Genomic DNA, 19,391 nt, shown 5'->3' with positions numbered 1-19,391 from the left:
AATCGGTAAAGTGAGTGATTCTTAAATTATTTGCTATAAAACATTAGGGAGAACTCATACCTAGTTGTGTCTTTTTTTGTGCTGATATAACAAAATACCATAGACTGGGTAATTCACAATCAACAGACGTTTATTGCCTTGGAATTTTGGGGGCTGGGAAGTCTAAGATCAAGGCACCGGTATCTGGCCTTCTTGCTGAGTCACCACAAAGCAGAAAAATGCTGTGTCTTCACATGGCAGAAGGCAGGAAAGCAAAAGAGGAAAAGAGGAGAAGGGAGACACAGTCAACGTTTTGTACAGCATTCTCCCACCCATGAGGTCACAGCCCTCATAGCTTAATCACCTCTTAAAGGTCCCACCTCTTACTACTGTGACACTGGCAATTACATTGCAGTATGAGTTTTGAAAAGGACAGTCATTCTATACAAAACTATAGCAGCTTTATATCAACCTAATAATATAAATGTCTGTATGTTATGTGTACATATTTTTGGGGAAGCTTATAAAATACTGCCAATTATTGGAAGTTTCTAACTGAGGGCAGGTGAGCATATGACAGAAACCATAAGCTGAGGCATTTGTGTTGAACAGGAGGTTACAGCATCTCCTTGTTTCCCCAGTAACTGCTGTGGATCACTCCCTCAGCGGGATACTAAGAGGTGTCATAGAATAAAAGAATTTCTTGATGAAGTATATTTGGAAATGCTGGGATAAATCTCCATTTTTGAAATATATCATGTAATTAATATTCTATCTCACAATTCAGTGATCTGAGTGTACTACTTGTTGTTCTTTTATCTTATTTTAAACTTACCCCTTCCCTGTTTCATTTTTAGCTTTTCCTGTGGCGTGACACCTGGTCTCTTTCTAGAAGGAAAGTTCAACAAACAGCACAGTTCTGGACACATTGTATTGGTTTGATGCTCCTACCTGGAACAGGTATGTAAAACCTCCAATACGTGATTACTGACACTTTTGAATCATAACTATGGATGTATGTTCATTCCTGTGGATTGCCGAGAATGGAATCTGCTCTGAACAATTAAATTCATGTGTCAGCGATGACTTTTGTCTTTTCTACTTAGAAGCATGTGTTTATATTTTGGCATCTACAACTCCTGAAGACTACTTCATTATCTTGGTTATGTGATAAGCTCAAATTAAGAATATAGCCATTCAAAGAGAGAGGAGAAAGTCTACACTTATATGGTTCTGAAAATAATAAGATTTATCCAAAAATCTATGGAAATCAAATGATGAAATATGACTGATACTCTGGTATAAGTAGTATCTGTAGTCCAAAATTCTTACAGAAAAATATCGACTTCTTTCCCCTCCCCAGATTAGTCCAGGCTTAAAGGAAACTGTGTAACAACTCACAGGATAAAAATGACTACATAATGTGAATTAATTAATAGAATTATATCAATTAATTGACTACCCAAACACTAAGATTTTGTGACAGTTATTCCCTTCATGTATGCCAACATAAATATTACATAAAAACAAAAATATGCTGTTTGATAATATTAATGTTTAATGAATTCTCTTGAAGGATATTCTGAAGGTAGATTCTCACTATATATAAATATGTCAGCCTGTAACTTCTGTCTAATTCAGACTTACTTGAAAGAGCACTGTTTGTGAGTATGTAACATAGATAGGTAGATGGATAGATAGATAGATAGATAGATAGATAGATAGATAGATAGATAGATGATAGATAGATAGATAGAGACATAGGTATCTCACGACACCTATTACATAATATATGCATGTGTGTGTGTTTGTATATATAGTTTGCAATGACTAAGGGATACTTTATTACAAGATTGATTGCTTACTTGTATACAACTTTTTAAAATATTAATAGAAATATAGCAGGCTTGTTGAAATACTTGTAAATATTTGGAAAAGTGCCCCATAAATTCTATTTTCAACAGGAAAACTACATAACAACTCACCTGCCTCTGCCTCCTCCCCCACCCCCATAAAAAGTATGTTGAAAATGAAGTTTGGGAAATTGGGAAGTAGCACAGAGGACAATTAATCAGGTGTGAGCTCAAAACCTAACTCTACTACTTAACAATGGCCTTGGGAAGGTTTCTGTACTTCCTTGGGAAGTGCGCTATTATTTAAATCTGAACAGGAGGGAGGGAGAATGAGAGAGAGTAGATAAATTCACCTCAAATTGCAATGTCCCAAATGTACCAGGTCACGTTTATTCTTAGAGATGTATGAAGTAATTAACGGATGTGTTTCTAAGATTTTCCAAAGAGTTTTACTTTTACATTCTGTGAGAGTCTGAAATCCATGATTAGAGATTAATGTCCCTGATTTAAGGCAGAAATTGCAACTGGTCATCTACTTGTCAGATCCACCTTTGTTCGTTTATTTTATTATTTATTTTGGGCCTACACAAATTTGTACACACGATAACTAAGAAATTGCCAAATCAAAAAATCAGGACAGTTCACATAAAAATCTGGATTCCCAGTCTTCTCTTTCTCTGTAAATGGTCCGAAATTCTTCCTCTTAATTTCTGCGTCTAACCCATCCAGTCCTTCACAGTCCGTTCTGAGCCCATAGGTCTCAGCCTTCACTGTGAAGAGATACTGGTTCTCCGGCTTCACTGCAGAAGATTAAATCAACACCTCTCAGGCTGGACCGCGGGCTTCAGAATTTTTTAAAGTTCCTCAAATTATTCCATTGTGCAGCCACTGCCCTAATACCTTCCCTTCTCTTTGTGTAAAAACATCCCCCGAGTCCAAGTCACATTCATCACTTCCTCATCTCACCACTCTTCTCTGATAGTCCCTAAATTATCTTATTTCTATTCTTGTCCTGTTCAATCCATGCTTCATCCAATAGCCAGAGTAATTGTCTTTATAGAAAATATCTGGTTGACTCCTGCTTCACCATCTTCAATAATAATAGTAGTAATAATAATAATTTAGGGTGATCATTTATACTTAGGTTGAATGAAGAATCTGACTTCAGTCTTTGTTGAAGAATTGAGTCATTGAAGCATTAAATTTTAGGAGCAAATGGAAGAAGACTACAAAAGCTGTAGCAGTACCTTCTGCTTGGTCTTCTCCTCCTAGAAGTGACCCATAGTGATCCTTAGGCCAAAAGTAATTCACAAGTATAGAAATGACAGACATTGCTTACCTACCCCACAGATTGCCACCTAATCAGGGTCCTGATTGCACCTTACATAGGATCAAAGGGATGTTGTAATTTAGTAGCGACACTATGATAAGATTAATTTTATGTTACAGCTACCAAAGTGTATTAAATGTCTCTCCTTCCTAAGTTGCATGATTCAGCCAACAAAATTTGATACAGGTGAATTTTTACGCAGAATAACAGAATTTGGTGTGTGTGTGTATGTGTGTGTGGTTGGAGTGCTTATAACTGAGGTCTTTTCTCCTGCTCAGACATGTAGATGACCTTCCTTCCCACTAAGTAATAACAGTTTATTTGAACTGTGGAGGAGACTTTCTTTTTTCTCCTAAGTGACCTTATAAACCATTTGTGTTAGTTCGTTTTCATGCTGTGATTAAGACATACCCAAGACTGGGAAGAAAAAGGGGTTTAATTGGACTTACAATTCCACATGGCTGGGGAGACCTCAAATCATGGTGGGAGGTGAAAGGCACTTCTTACATGGCAGCAGCCAAAGAAAAATGTGGAGGAAGCAAAAGCAGAAACCCTTGATAAACCCATCGGATCTCATGAGACTTATTTACTATCACAACAATAGCATGGGAATGACCAGCCCCCTTGATTCCATTACCTCCCCCTGGGTCCCTCCCACAAGACGTGGGAATTCTGGGAGATATGATTCAAACTGAGATTTGGGTGGGGACATAGCCAAACCATATCACCATTGTTTTAGCCACTGAAATCTTTACTGTAGACTCTTATGCGCGTGGTTACATTTCCCATTGGAAGGGAAGAAGATAGGGTGTCATAAGAAAGTTTTCTTCAGAAAAGATACCTTTGGAGGTATTTTAATTGGGATTTATAAAGACATTGATAAATTCAAACCACATTGAAGCTAAGTGGAAATTTGGGTCTGTGCCAACATCCCTGGTGCATGGCACAATCACTATTTTATCCTGTCTTCAACATGAAACCATCAGTGTACACTATCAGTGTAAAAATGATCAGTGAAACACTATAAAAAAGATCAAGCCCCTGTGTTTAAAAATGTAGCTAAAAACATGTATATGACATTCAAGTAACTGAGACCAATAAAGACGTTATAAATTAGTCTGGGTACAGTGGCTCATGCCTGTAACCCCAGCACTTTGGGAGGCCAAGGCGGGAGATTCAGTTGAGACCAGGAATTGAGACCAGCCTGAGCTGAACGTGGTGACATCCTGTCTCTACACAAAAGAAATCTAAAAATTAGCCTGGTGTGGTGGTGCACACCTGTAGTCCTAAATACTTGGGAGGCTGAGGTGGGAGGATGGCTGGAGCCCAGGAGTTTAAGATGACAGCGAGCTATGATCATGCCACTGCACTCCAGCCTGGGAGCAATAACTGGTCTCAAAAAAAAAAAAAAACAGATGTTATAAGGTGTTGAATCAACATGTGAGTCATGGTTACCTTCTTTATTCTAAATTATTTTCATCAGCAAAGCTAAAGTGTGTTTGCAGATCTAATTTATCCAAATAATATGCCCGTGCAGAGCTATTCTGTGTTTAAAAAAACAGTTGATCTTTTAAGCTTCCTCTTAAATATTTATTTTGGGATAAAAATCGGGGCCAAAATACAGAGACACACAAACATACACACACTGAGCATGTCTAGAGGCACATTAAGGAACAGTGTTTATTAATGAGATGTCTTTGTGTTTCCTTTTGGGATCAAGATGGACTGGCCTTGTGTACAATTCTTCTCCTTCGTGAATAGAGCTATAATGAGGTCACAGATTCCTTTCATGCCATTTTAGGAATTTCTTTGAAAGGATTCAGGCAGCGATGTCCCTTATATGTTAGAGTTGTACATTAGTACAGGCAAAGCTTTTCAACTAATGTAAAGCACCATTTTTTTCTCTAAATTCCTTATATTCTTGAATGTCTGGGTTCAGAATAAAGGAAAATTAAAATCTCTGAAAAATCCATCATTTTGCCACTACGTGGAAGAGCTATTGGGAGAGGCATTAATAGTATCTGAAATTAACCTTGGATTAAGCTTACTTCATCTTGAATTTTCTACTACTTGTTTTATTTGCTTATTAACTCCCTTTAATCAGAGAGTTTCCCTAAAACTGACATGCCATTGGTTAGGATTCATTAAAAAAAAAAACTGACGTAAAATATAAATATGCCCTCTGTTTATTATATGGCAGATACAACATGGACACTTCGTAATTTTGAGTTGATTGTTAAGATTTGTATTATTTTATGTTAATACAACAAATGCTTCAAAAATATATATTTGTTAATGTCTACTTACTGTTATAGCAAAATTTTTTTGTATCTGTTATTTCTCTGGCACCTTTTATTGACTTTTTGTTTTTAATTGACACATAATAATTGTACATATTTATGGGGGTAAAGTGTGATGTTTGGATACATGTGTACATTGTATAAAAATTTAATTAGGCTATTTAGCATATCATGTCACCTCATTTATTTGTGGTAAGAACATTCAACATCCTCTCTTCTAGCTACTTTGAAATAGACAATACAGTATTGTTAACCACAGTCACCCTACTGTGTTATAGAACATCAAGACTTATTCCCCTTTTTTAAGTGTTACTTTGTACACGTTGACCAATGTATTGACTTTTGGGTGTGATTATTTTGGAACAAAAGATGTATTCTCCCAACATCCTCAATGCTTAGGCCATATTAGACTTTGGTAAATATTTGTGGAATGAGTAAATGAATAATTCATATCCAATGCATTTTTATTTTAAACACAAGCAGATGAAATTATACCAAAGCTAGGAAGTGACTTAACCAATGAACTAGATACATGAAGTAATGAGCAATAAAAATGGTAATTCATCAGATTAGAAGACCATATCTGGTGTGCTCTGCTGAAGCAGAGAGAGAGACATCGTTTTTAAAGAATTTGGACAAAGTCAAAGGGCCAGAATAGCTAATACTTTTATTAGCAGCTCATCTAGATTTTATTCAGGCATAACTGCCCAAACCTTTTCTTTTCACCATACTTTCATCTTTAAAGTCTTTTTTACTTTTTTCTGCCATATTAAGGAGATGTGCTAGGTCTAAAGATACCTAATTGAGGCCTCTTTTCTTTAACAACTTTGCTAGAGTCATGTGGACAAACATTAAGAGATAAAATTCGACAGCCTCTCTGCAAACTCTAGTCTGGTATAGAAACAGCTCTACTTGTGAATAACTGAATAGCTTCTGAAGTTATCCAGTCAGGTAGTATATTACCTAAGTAAACTTTCTAAGAAGAATTTGGATCATTCTCTTGCCTCTATTTTTCTATGAAATCTCTGACTTTTCTTGGCAAAGCTTAAACCCAGATAAAGATGATATGCTATATATTGCTTCACTTTTGCATTTTAGAAAAAAAAAGATGGTCCATAGCAATAGGATGATCTTAGCAATAATAATAAGCTTTTCACATGTCAAATTATTTTTCTCAGCAATTGTGAAATTTCACTTTGAAGTTAAATTACATTCTCCAGTATAACAACATACTGTGCCTCAGGGAATAAGTAATTCATGTATTTAGGATTCCTAACCCATATTCCCATATGGGGGAAGATTTTTTAAACAAACCAATTTTTTACCAGAATAAAACCATGGGTGGTTCAGTGGTAGAATTCATGCCTGCCACCACAGAACAATTAAGTAAGTTGTTTCCCCTTTAATCTGCTTGACTAATTTGCTGTTACAGGGCACTGCTATGGCCTAGTCCCTGGGTGAGTCCCCTAACAGGTATTGATGCAGACTTTCTGGCATGCACAGGACAGTCCCCCACAACAAAGAATTATCCAGACCCAAATGTCTCAGGGATTGCCTTAAGGATGATACTGGGTAATCCCTGAAAGTTTACAAATGCAAATAAGAAAGGAAGGTGTATGGGCTGGGCACAGTGGCTCACGCCTGTAATCTCAGGACTTTGGGAAGCTGAGGAGTGCGGATCACTTGAGGTCAGGAGTTCGAGACCAGGCTGGGCAACATGGTGAAACCCCATCTCTACTAAAAAATGCAAAAAAATTAGCTGGGCATGTTGGCGCTAGAACCTGAGAAGCAGAGGTTGCAGTTAGCTGAGATCATGCCACTGCACTACAGCCTGGGCAACAGAGCAAGATTCCGTCTCAAAAAAAAAGAAAAAAGAAAGAAAAAAAGAAAGGAAGGAGAGAGAGGAAAGAAGAAAGAAAGAGGAAAGAAAGAAGAAGAAGAGGAGGAAGAGGAAGAAGAGAAGGAAGGAAGGAAGGAAGGAAGGAAGGAAGGAAGGGGAAGGAAAGAGAAAGAAAGAACGAAAGAAAGAGAGAGAAACAAAAGAAAAGAAAAGAAAGAAAGAAAAGAGAAAGGAAAGAAAAGAGAAGAGAAAGGAAAGAAAAGAAAAGAGAGGATGGCATATGGAGAGAGGATGAGAATTTTCTGGGACAGTGGATGGAGAGAGTGAGATTGGAGACTGGAGGGGAAAAGATAAGAATAGGGTATGTTTGTAGGTGAACCAAAAGGACCTGTGTGAGGACATGTATTTAAAAGTAAACAAAACAGAAACAAAAATAAAATCAGCAGAAAAACCTCTCCCTTACATCTTCTTCTGTATCCTCTCTTGCTCTAGCCCCACTCACCATGTCACTGGAATTCCTTGTTCTTTAACCTCTGCCTACCTTCTCTGATTTCACAGGGCATTTTGGCTCTAATGAATATCATGGTTCATGACACATGTAATGGCCTTGTCTTACTCTGCAACTAGGTTTCTGTTCTCCCAGCCACAGAACTCCAGCTGGGACCTGAGTGGCTCTATAATTTGAGGAAAGGTGTTTAAATTCTCTGAGCTTCAGTTTCTTCATCTGTAAAAGTAAAAATAGTCATATATTCTTCCCGGGAGTTTTGTGAGGAATAAATGAGTGTCTACCACAAAGCAAGTACTTCTTAAATATCATATTATCTCCCCAGTTCACTATTAGTGGCAATTCATTGGTTTTCTTACAAGAAAGGGGTTGTAACCCATAGTCGTTTGTATTCTGCCATGCACTTCTCCAAACATTATAGTACAAACACAGCAATAATGAAAAGTTCCTGCTCCTCTCGTGCATTGGGTTGTGGTACCTCTCAAAACTGTGTTCCATACCGGGTGCAGTGGCTCACATCTGTAATCCCAGTACTTTGGGAGGCCGAGGTGAGCAGATCACCTAAGGTCAGGAATTTGAGACCAGCCTGGCCAACATAGTGAAACCCCATCTGTACTAAAAATACAAAATTAGCTGGGTATGGTGGTGTGCACTTGTAGTCCCAGCTACACGGGAGGCTGAGGCAGGAGAATTGCTTAAACCCGGGAGGTGGAGGTTGCAGTGAGCTGAGATCATGCCATTGCATGCCAGCCTGGGCAACAGAGCAAGACTCCATCTCAAAACAAACAAACAAAAAATAAAAACAAAAAACAAAAAAAACTGTGTTCTGTCGTTGACTCCCTGTCACTGCCTCCTGCCATTGTTGCCTTCTCATCTCAACTGAATGATGGGCAACAGAGCAAGACTCCATCGCAAAACAAACAAAAAACAAAAGACAAAAACAAAAACAAACAAACAAAAAAACTGTGCTCTGTCGTTGACTCCCCATCACTGCCTCCTGCCACTGTTGCCTTCTCATCTCAACTGAATGACTCTATAATTTTTTAAAAAATGGACTTCCTGTTACTCACTACCTTAAAAACTCTTGATTCCATGGTGTCTATAGGCGTTTTGTTCTACAAACTTATCATAAAACAGCAGAGTTTCTATGGGAGTTCATCTGAAGCTGTTCCCTTCTGTGAATCCTATGTTCCACTGTTCCAGTATTTTATGATTATCTGGGAATTATCTAAACAGTATACTTGCATGTGCTGCTCATCCTGCCTGGACTACAAGGAACCCTCTTTCCTGGGAAGTTGGTGTTCACCTTCAAGACTCAGATCCAGTGTCACCTGTTCAGTGATGCCTATCCCTCCTTCTGCTCACCCTTCCCTGGGCAGAGTTAAAAGTTCTCCATGTTTTCCATGTTTTTCCCCAGAGCCCTTCCTTCATATTTACACAGAATTCACCACTCTGCACTATATCAATTTCATTTATTGCTACTCCTCAGACTGCGAGTTCCTCGAGGACTGGAATCCCCACCATATTCATCGTAGTACTGTGTCCCTAATGGCAGTGCGAAGTGGTCACTGAATAAATGCTTTCTTGTTGAATTTTAACGGATCCATGAATTTCTTGATTTATCATCATTTTACAGCTAGGGAAATTATACAATCAACTAATTTGCTCCACATTCTGGAGTATTCAGAAAGATCAGCAGAGAGTTTCATTAACTTGAACTGCTACTGACTGCCCCATTCACCTGTTGGAAGAAAGTTCAAACAGAGAAAAATGTAATATATCTGCTTCCTAAGATTTTAATAGCTTTAATAACAGGGAATGGCATTCAATTTACTTCATATTATTAACATAAGTGCTTAAAAATGTATGGTGCTCTCAAGAAAAATAGCTATTACTTAATGACAAATGTTATCCATTCATTCAATATGTATTGATTGTCTTAATATATGCAAGATTATCTATTACATTATTATTTTATTGATACTGTATTTTAATAATAATATAATAATATGCTTGGAAAAATAATAAAATGGTAGCTATGTCCTCTGATGTCCAAGAATAATTGATCCATTTTTACTAAGAATATTTGTACAAGTTTTATATTTGATTTATCACTTTAGTTTATTTGTTAATAACTCATTTTAATGGCAGCCCATGCCACTTTTGTAACTCTGGTGCTGGGTCAGAGGTTATTCCTTAGTATGGTTTATAAGTGATGATATTCCAGGGCAATATGATGTAGTATTGCTAATCCATCGTTATTTATCAGAGCATCATGGTCTTTCAATATGAATTAGATCATATTGATAGTACTTAGAAATACTAAAATTAATCATTAACTTACTGCGTAATTAATCCCATTCTTTTTAAGTTTCAAACATTGAACAAATTTAACAAATTTGCCATATGTACATTATGAGATCATAAAAATGTGCCTTTATTAATATAAATGTGACATATTTTAACCAGGGACAGTTAAGAAAATATTCATTAGAGTTTACAAACATAGCTACGTGCTGCATAATGATGCTTCAGTCAAAGGCAGACCACAATACAACAGTGCTCCCATAACATAATAACTCCATATATTTACCCTACTGTTTCTATGTTCAGATATGTTTAGATAGCACAAATACCATTGTGTTACAATTGCCTACAATACTCAGTATAGTAATATGTTGCATAGGTTTGTAGCATAGGAACAATGGGCTATCCCATATAACCTAGGTATGTAGTAAACTATGCCATCTAGGTTTGTGTGAGTACCCTCTATGATGTCCACACAATAATGAAATTACCTAATGACACATTTCTTAGAACATGTTAATGTCACTAAGTGATGCATGGATGTATGTTCTTACCACCATCAAATACGACTGCTCTTAAATGTGTCATCAACACTGATGTTTCACATTAATACACAAAACTGCTCTTAAGGTAGTTGCCAGCCTGAAAAAAATTGAGAGTTTTGATACTTTGTTACTTTTTCTTTTAACATATTGCAAGGTTTTTCACTGATCTATTTGCAGAAGGAAAAAAATATAATGTACACATATACATACACATGTATTATATATAACACACATGCACATATATATTTTATAATCTATTATTAAATAATATATAATACATATATACACATATATATGTATATGTGGGTATTTTATATATACGTACGTATAGATATTTGTGTGTGTTTGTGTGTGTGTATATATATATAGTCCCATTAATTTAAAAGCATTGTTTTGGGTTTTACATATATAAATATAAATATGTATATAAATATATTTACATATCATATTTATAAATATATTATATTATATATTATATATTATTCAATATAATATAATATATAATATATGTTTAATACAATATATAATATTTACATATATTCCCATTTATTTGTATATTATATTATACATTACTCGGTATAATATATAATATATATAATATATTACTCAGTGTAATATATAATATTATATATAATATATTACTCGGTGTAATATATAATTATATATAATACACTACTGGGTGTAATATATAATATTATATATAATATATTACTTGGTATAATATATAATATATAATACATTATTCAATATAATATATTATATATAATATATATAATATATTATTCAATATAATATATAATATATAATACATTATTCAATATATTATATATAATATTATATATAATATATTTATATATTTTATTTTTATATATTATATATATTTATGTATGCATATATAATATACATTTCTAAATTATTTTAAGTCATTTTGTATTCTTAGGATAGTTAAACTTGCCCTGCAATCTTATTTATTTCCTTGCTTTTCGTATACAATGAAAGTGTATATGACTTTGGCTGCAGTATTACGATAAATTCGCCGTTGATTAAGTCATAATTAAAGATTGCTATTCAAAGATTCAAAAATTAAAGATAGTAATTAAAATATACTACCTTCTTTCTAATACAATACTACTACATTTATTTACAAATTCTCTAACCCTTTCTGTGGGAGTTTTAAATAACAATTAGGGTAAAAATGTGATTTGTTTTAGTGTTAATAATCACTAATCTTTTTGTTGAAAAATATAGGATGAGATTTTTCTCAGTTTACTTTTTTCAGAGAAGGATTCTATATTGAAATGTCAAAAATGTAAGATGCAGGAGGATAAGGAACCAATTGTCGCCTTAGCTTTGAGTACTTCCTTTGTGCATGCAGAAAGACTTACATTCAAATTTAGGCTATCTAAATGTTGCTTGCATAAAGGAATGAAAAAATGAGTAAAAGTATAAATTTCTCTAAAGTATTTTTTAAAAAGAGTTAAAAGGATTACAAAATAACAGGGTTTATGAAACAGATTTTGAATATTGCTGCACATTAGAAAACATAACAGTTATGCCTCAAATGTATTCAACTTATGTTGGAGGAGGGATTTCCTTTACTTCCACAACTGTGCACTATGTCTTCAAAAGTTTGCTTTCTCTTTCTCAGAGATCCTAACAGCGGGATATCTATTGACTGCATATTCTGTGCCAAACATTCTTTTAGGCATTGATGCTAACACAGCAAATAAAACGGAAAAGCCTGTGCCTTTCTGGAGGTTATATTCTGGTAGAGGAAGGTGGAAAGTACTAGGATACACATGTAGATATTCAGTGTCCAGGGTAAGGATTTCCGTCAGCAGCTGTCCAATTAGGGGAGATTTGGGAATATTCCATGTTATTTTATGTCAATTCAAAGCCTGGGAAGAGGCAAGATTGCCCAGGGAGAGCACATGGAGTGAGAAGAGATAAGAACCCTAGGACTGTCCGTGCTTCTGAGCCCATAACGTCCCAGAACACACTTAAAGGATCACTTGACACTAAAACAGAGAGAGAGAGAGAGAGAGAGAGACAGAGAGACAGAGAGACAGAGAGAGTTTTTGGGTGGAGTTCTCCTTTTCTTCAAAGGCAATACATTCTCCTTCTGCCATACCATCCAAAATTTCATGGATTCACATTTCAATTTATTTCTCCAACTTTGTATTAGAGCAAGTTTTTGGAGATATAATACTTGAAATTTCTTTTCTTTTCTTTTCTTTTCTTTTCTTTTATTTTATTTCTGAGACAGAGTCTCTCTGTCACCAGGCTGGAATGCAGTGACAGGATCTCGACTCACTGCAACCTCCGCCTCCCAGGTTCAAGCAATTCTCCTGCCTCAGTATCCCTAGTAGCTGGGACTACAGGCGTGCACCACCATGCCAGCTAATTTTTAAATTTAATTTTAGTTTTTTAATAGAGACGGGGTTTCACCATGTTGGCCAGGATGGTCTCAATCCGCTGACCTTGTGATCCGCCCGCCATAGCCTCCCAAAGTGCTGGGATTACCGGTGTGAGCCACTGCGCCCGGCCCTGAAATTTCTAAATTAATCCCAGCTAGGCAAAATAACCACCAAGAAAAGGGGCTACATTAACATAAATTGAGCATATTTAACACAAAAGTACTTTCTCATCTTAAGCAAAAAAATTACTTAAAAATAGGACTATATTTGTCAAAATTTACCCCTTGTATGGAAATTCACAATAATTTTCTTCTCTGCTTGGGAAAAGATCATCATTTAAAAGAGCTGCATATGGTTGTTTTTGTTAGTATTCCAAGAAATTCAGGATGTTTGTGTGATATGTAGTGGCTGAAAAATTATATGTATATATGTATTTCTAATTCATCTGCTTGTAACAAAGTACCTAAATGTATATATAGTGGTCTGAGGAGATAGGAATCCAGTGGGTTAATGAGAAGTGGCAAAGGATTTGAGGTTGAAGTGATGTTGATGTTTGGACCCCAGCTGAGGGTAGCAGAATAGCAGACACCTTTGGTTAGCTGTGACCATTAGCTATTGGTCTCTAGGCTGGACCAAGGGAAGCAAAGACCTTATATCACTTAGGAAATTTTGCTGGACTCTAATGGGAGGCGTCATGAGCTGAGCTCTTCCTGCTGCTGGGGGAATCCAGGAGTAGTCCCATTCAGGTCACCAGACCTCCATGGTCACAGAGTGAGAGCTGGGCAGTGATGGGCTTCAAGGGCAAATTTAAGATTTTCAGGAAGCAGCTGGCTTTTATTTGAAACTTTCAGGATCCCCCTCAGACTTATAAAAAGAGATATTGGTAAGTGCAGTGAAGAACTTGCAATGGTTGGGTTGTGAGAGTAATTTTTACAAATATTATGGTTCTGCCTTTGTGTTTGCTCAAAGAATTTTACCTCTCTCAACATGTTGTTAGAACATTTTCCTGATTCCTACAAAAAAAAGAAAGAAAATATTTTAAAGGTCAGAAGCTACAAGCTTCTCATCATTTAGCCAAGACACATCGATAATACAGTCTATGTATTCAGTTTAAACAAAATGTCAACTTGCGAGAGTAACTATCAAGCTGTTACCTGAAGACAGATTAGAATTATATGAAGCCGTGGCCCTCACACCTATCTGGAGATCTTATCATACAGTTATTCATCAATTTTTAAATGTTATATATTGTTCCTACGGAGAAACAGTCACTCATAATTTTAAATGAACTCTTAATGTTTTATGTGTTATTAACCTTTTTTCCTCAGTCGTGCTAATGTCTCCTAATTTAGATATATACATAAATAGTGAATTAAATGTCTGTCTCCATATTTTGATGTGAAATAGGATGTCTGCTTTAGACTCAAGGCTTACAAGCTCCAAAGGACACACCATTTGAGAATCCCCCCTAAAGACTAAGTGTCTGGAAAGATCAACTGTGAAGTCATGAAATCAAAGAGTACTTATTTTAGTGTTTTGACAAGGATCCTGGGGCAAGAGACCCCAGGGGATGATCTCAAAATGAATTAGCGATTTTAAATGTCACCAGTGTCTTACATCAGTTTCCTTGAGACTCCTTTCCAGAAATCTACTCCAGTTTCCTTCCTCCGTATCTAAGAAGGGGTCTTGCTCTTAGGCATCTTGAGCAAAACAGTCATATCTTCCAGATAAATAGTAAGAGGCTGGTATCAGTCAGGCTGGGAGATACATTTAGGCATGTGTTTTTTGAAGGACCTGGCCTTGTTCATGATGATACACTTCATCTTCCTGTGAATTTTGTATATGGGTGCACCAGGCTTTTTGATGGGGCAGAGTATCTATAAAGTTTACATGAATTAAGGTCCAAGAATCAACACACTGGAGTTTAAATCTGCTCAGAGAAGATTTCTGTATCAAAAATAATTAAAAATCTGTGGTTCGTTATTTTTTTAAATGAACTCTCCTTGAGTAAGAAATAGCAGCTGAGGTTAAAGAAGGGACTGTGTGTCTCACTGTTTTGAAATATTGTCATCTATTTTCAAAAATAACATGAAAGGACCACAAGGTAATCCTGCTGTTATACTCAAACCTGATTAGACTCTAATGAGTAAATTGGTTCCATTACTCAAGAGGAACAGGGACAATTTGAAGAGGGTTTGCAGGATAATCACGAAAATTAATAACCTAACAAAAGGCAGGAAAAGTTATGAAAACTGAAGTGCTTGCCAATAGGAAATTCAATGATCTTTGAACTCAGGAAGAGCTACTTGAGAGAAGATGCTAGTCCCGTTTGTTCTTCCTGTAAGGAAAAAAACAGACAGCAACCACCAATGTAAAGGCTTTACACTGGAGAAAGGAAACAGTTTCTCCATGGTGAAACTTGGGAAATTGCAGGAGTGAGACCTAAAGAAAATTGTAGCATTTAATTGTTCAAAGGACCTGGCTAAAGAGAAGACAGATTTTTTCATCTGTTTGTTTTGGCTTCAGTACATTCTGACCTTATGTTGATTCTTTAATTTTTCCAACAGTTTCTATGAATTTTGTTCATGTACTTTGTAAATGTACATCTTAAGTGCATTTAGGAGTAAGAAACCAGATCACGTGCAGTGTTTGTATCCCTGCTCTGTGTTCATGCACGCCTGTGCTTCCTCTATATTTTCTTCACACTGCTTTGAAGGAGAAGTATGGCGATTGTTACCCTTGGCTCTCTACAAAATCATGGCTACACAGTTCAAAGTAGACTCTCTCTATCCCCTTTTTGTTCATGAGGTTCTAGCAATTCTTAGACTCTTCAGAGTATCATGGTCTGAATTTTGAAACTCCCCAAATTTCTGCATTAAAGCCCCAACCCCCAATGCGACCATATTTGGAGATATGAATTTTAGGAGGTAATAAAGCATGAATGAGGCCATAAGGGTAGGATCTCTCTCTCTCTCTTCTCATGCAAAGACCATGTGAGAAGGTGGCATTCTGCAAGCCAAGGACGAGAGCCTTAACCAGAAACCAAATTGGCCAAAATCTTGGTCTTGAACTTCCCAGCCTCTAGAACTCTGAAAAATAAATGGCTGTTGTTTAAGGCATCCAGTGGCATTTTGTTATGGCAGCCCAAGCAGACTAATATTTAGAGGCAAGTTTGCTTCTTGACTGTCATAATTCTATTATTTTTGAATTGGTTTAATTAGAAGAAACCTTAGAAATTGGATAGCCTTTCCTTGTAATTGTCTCTGTAGAGGTGAGAGGTGGGAAAACCCAAGATAGTGGGGGCAAGTTGAGGGTGGTAGGAAAGGCTGAGGTCAGCCCATAGTTTGACCATGTCTTATTAAAGTGAAAAGACACTTTGGATATGCCATACAAGTGAAATGCAGAAATATCCTTTAATTTGGATTCATTTAATGCTTTGGTGATACTAGATTAGGAGATAAATGTATAGGGTTTCCTTCAATTTCATACCTGATAGGGCTTATTTTTCCAATATGAATAAAAGATATGTTAGCCTCTGGCTAATATATGAATGACAGAAAACCATATTTCAGAAAGATGATTTCTAATCCCTTTTCACATAGCAATAATTCATCTATTAGATACTGTGTATTGGGGTGCCGCGAGCATTATGCTGTTTGTATGATATGCAGGCTTCAGACCATTAGATATCTATGGAGCTTAAGAGAATTAAAGACAAAAATAAGCACTCCAAAATGTATAATCTAGTTAGAGCATATTTGCATATGTCAAAAATAATTGAGCTCTTCCACCTCTCAAACTTGTTTTATTCATAAAGAATTAGATGATCGATACAAACCTAAAAACTTATGATTGTAATGAAGACAATTCACAGTATCTTGAGACATGAAGTCAACAATGAATGCAAGATCCTTCTCTGCCTCACTGTGAAAACACAAATCATTTGTCACAGTTTCTAGGGAGCTCATCCATTTCAGGCATATGATTATGCCTCTGCTTCCACACAGTGGCCTTGGGCAAATGAGCCTCTAAGTTCTGAATCTTTAAGACAAGGCTTAAGGTTCCAAAAAATAAGGAAAGGTCTTAGACATTATTTGGCAGAAAGTGCTTATGAAATGTGAATTCACTCTTGCATCATGGTGAATTAATATTTTTTGGCTGTTTGGTGTTATAATAGTAGAGATGATTTCCCTTCTTCGGATTTAAAAATATTGTATTTCATTTTTACCTTAAGGATCAGAGCTTAAAAATCAAAGGGATTAAAATGTTCCATTCCCTTGCCTATTAGTGAGCATATGAAAATTGAGTTGAATAAAAATTGAGTCATCTTTTGTATTTTAAGATAAACAATATCCTAAAATTATCACACTAATCTTAATCTGCATTTTCAATATAAACAAAAATCAGTATCTTTTATTTTAATATATTAATAATATGTACAGATTGTTTTAATACAGACTACACGTTTATTTTTATCAGTCTTTTTTTTTTTAACCTTGTAGAGTCGTGTATTTATTTTTCATTGGTGTCTATGCTGCAGACCAAAAAAGGAACCATAGAAATGATGCAAGGAAAGATGGAACTGATTATTGAAATGTTTTACTTTTTTCTGTATACAATTTTATTTTTTTGAGACGGAGTCTCTCTCTGTTGCCCAGCTGGAATGCAGTGGCGCCATCTCAGCTCACTGCAACCTCTGCCTCCCGGGTTCAAGAGATTCTCCTGCCTCAGCCTCCTCAGTAGCTGGGACTACAGGCGCGTGCCACCACACCCAGCTAATTTTTTGTGTTTTTAGTAGAGATGGGGTTTCACCATGTTGGCCAGGATGGTGTCTATCTCCCGACCTCGTGATCCACCCGCCTCCACCTCCCAAAGTGCTGGGATTACAGGTGTGAGCCATTGCGCCCAGCCATACAATTTTTATACAGAAAATACCATCTTATTTTTAAATATTTTGTATAGTTTCTTACTATATACACAGTACTAACAAATTAAAATTTTATTTTGTAGATTGTTATTTAGGATAATTTAGCTTACTGCTTAGACATGTTGGCACATTGGTATTACTTGCATATGTATTTTGCTTCACTTTCACAAGAAATCTGGGAGATCTTGAGGGGCCAGTGATTAAAACCATCCTCCTTATTTCTCTGTGTTCAGCTCTAGTCATTCCCTGGAAAACAATAAAGGCTCGAGTTCAGTTTATGAGCTTCAGTGATAAAAATGCAAAGTTATGCTATAAGGAGTTTTTTAAATACTATTATATTTATATAAACTGATTTTTTCCCTTAGAGTACTCATAATTAGAGGAAAGGAAAAGGAAAGGAAACTCATTTAAACAATCATTTTTAAGAGCCAGAAAAAAAAATTTTCATTAGTTTTGAAATATTGCTGGTTTGCTATTCTATAATGAGATTTTGAACTAGACTTACACAGTTATTTAACTTTACTTGTTTGGGGAATACGCTCAAAAATTTGCACAATTCATGTGCACTAAGTACTTCAAAATTATTTATCTTGATTTTTTCCCTTTGTTTTAGTGAATGGATTACCTGTATACGCATTGTTATGTATAGTAGCATTACCTCTGTGTTAAACATCACCTTTTCAAGTATGTACTAACATATTCTCTCCTATAACTGTTAATTACAATACAGAGAACATGTAAGCCAGGGCTTGAAGTCATAAGACATGATTTCTGGTCTTAACTTTGTTGTTTGCTAAATGCCTGGCCTTGGGTGGGACATTTAACCTCCCTAAACTCCAGTTTCTGCATCATTAAGATTGAAATAATGATAGCTGTCCTATGGCTTGTCAGGATATCTTATATCAAAAATCTTATACCTGCCCTGTGACTTGCCAAGAAATCTTATATCAAGGCAAAAAGTGCTATCTTTCATAAACTATCATGTACTATAAAAAGTGCTGCCTTTTGTAAACTGTAAAGTACTATAAAAATTCGTGCTGTCATCTGAGTGACAATGTAGGTGTCTTGGCTGAAGCGCGGAAACTGGTGCCTTTCTCCTAGGGTTCATCACTCACCTGTCATTTTTACATGCTTAATGGCTTAGGGTAAGATCATTAAACTGTGTGAGTTTCAACTTCCTCATCTTTAAAATGAGACTTATGAAAACACCCACTTCCCAGGGCCAAAGTACAGTTTGAACAATAAAATACATGGAAAGCACCTACAGATGAGCCTGACAGGTAGCCAGCATTGAATAAATAATTAATATTATCTCCTTTAAAGTACACAGATTCAATAGCATACTGGCACATTTATGTAGCTGGCATTTGTGCAGACTCAGAGTAATA

The 19,391-nt window shown here is 35.9% G+C and overlaps 1 protein-coding gene across 3 annotated transcripts in view; it reads left to right on the top strand.

Moving 5' to 3' along the window:
• CHRM3 (cholinergic receptor muscarinic 3) overlaps window positions 1-19,391 on the top strand; it is a 529,115-nt gene that overhangs the window by 281,287 nt on the left and 228,437 nt on the right. For all 3 annotated transcript variants that reach the window (XM_030812621.1, XM_030812622.1, XM_030812623.1), the window contains one exon: window positions 837-939. The gene's annotated coding sequence lies outside the window, so the exon portion shown is untranslated. The remainder of the gene's footprint in view (window positions 1-836; window positions 940-19,391) is intronic.

The sequence above is a fragment of the Nomascus leucogenys genome, chromosome 5, assembly GCF_006542625.1.
Source record: "Nomascus leucogenys isolate Asia chromosome 5, Asia_NLE_v1, whole genome shotgun sequence".
Classification (NCBI taxonomy): Eukaryota; Metazoa; Chordata; class Mammalia; order Primates; family Hylobatidae; genus Nomascus; species Nomascus leucogenys.
The sequence above is the reverse complement of the archived record's forward strand: the minus strand, read 5'-3'. Positions and strand labels throughout refer to the sequence as shown.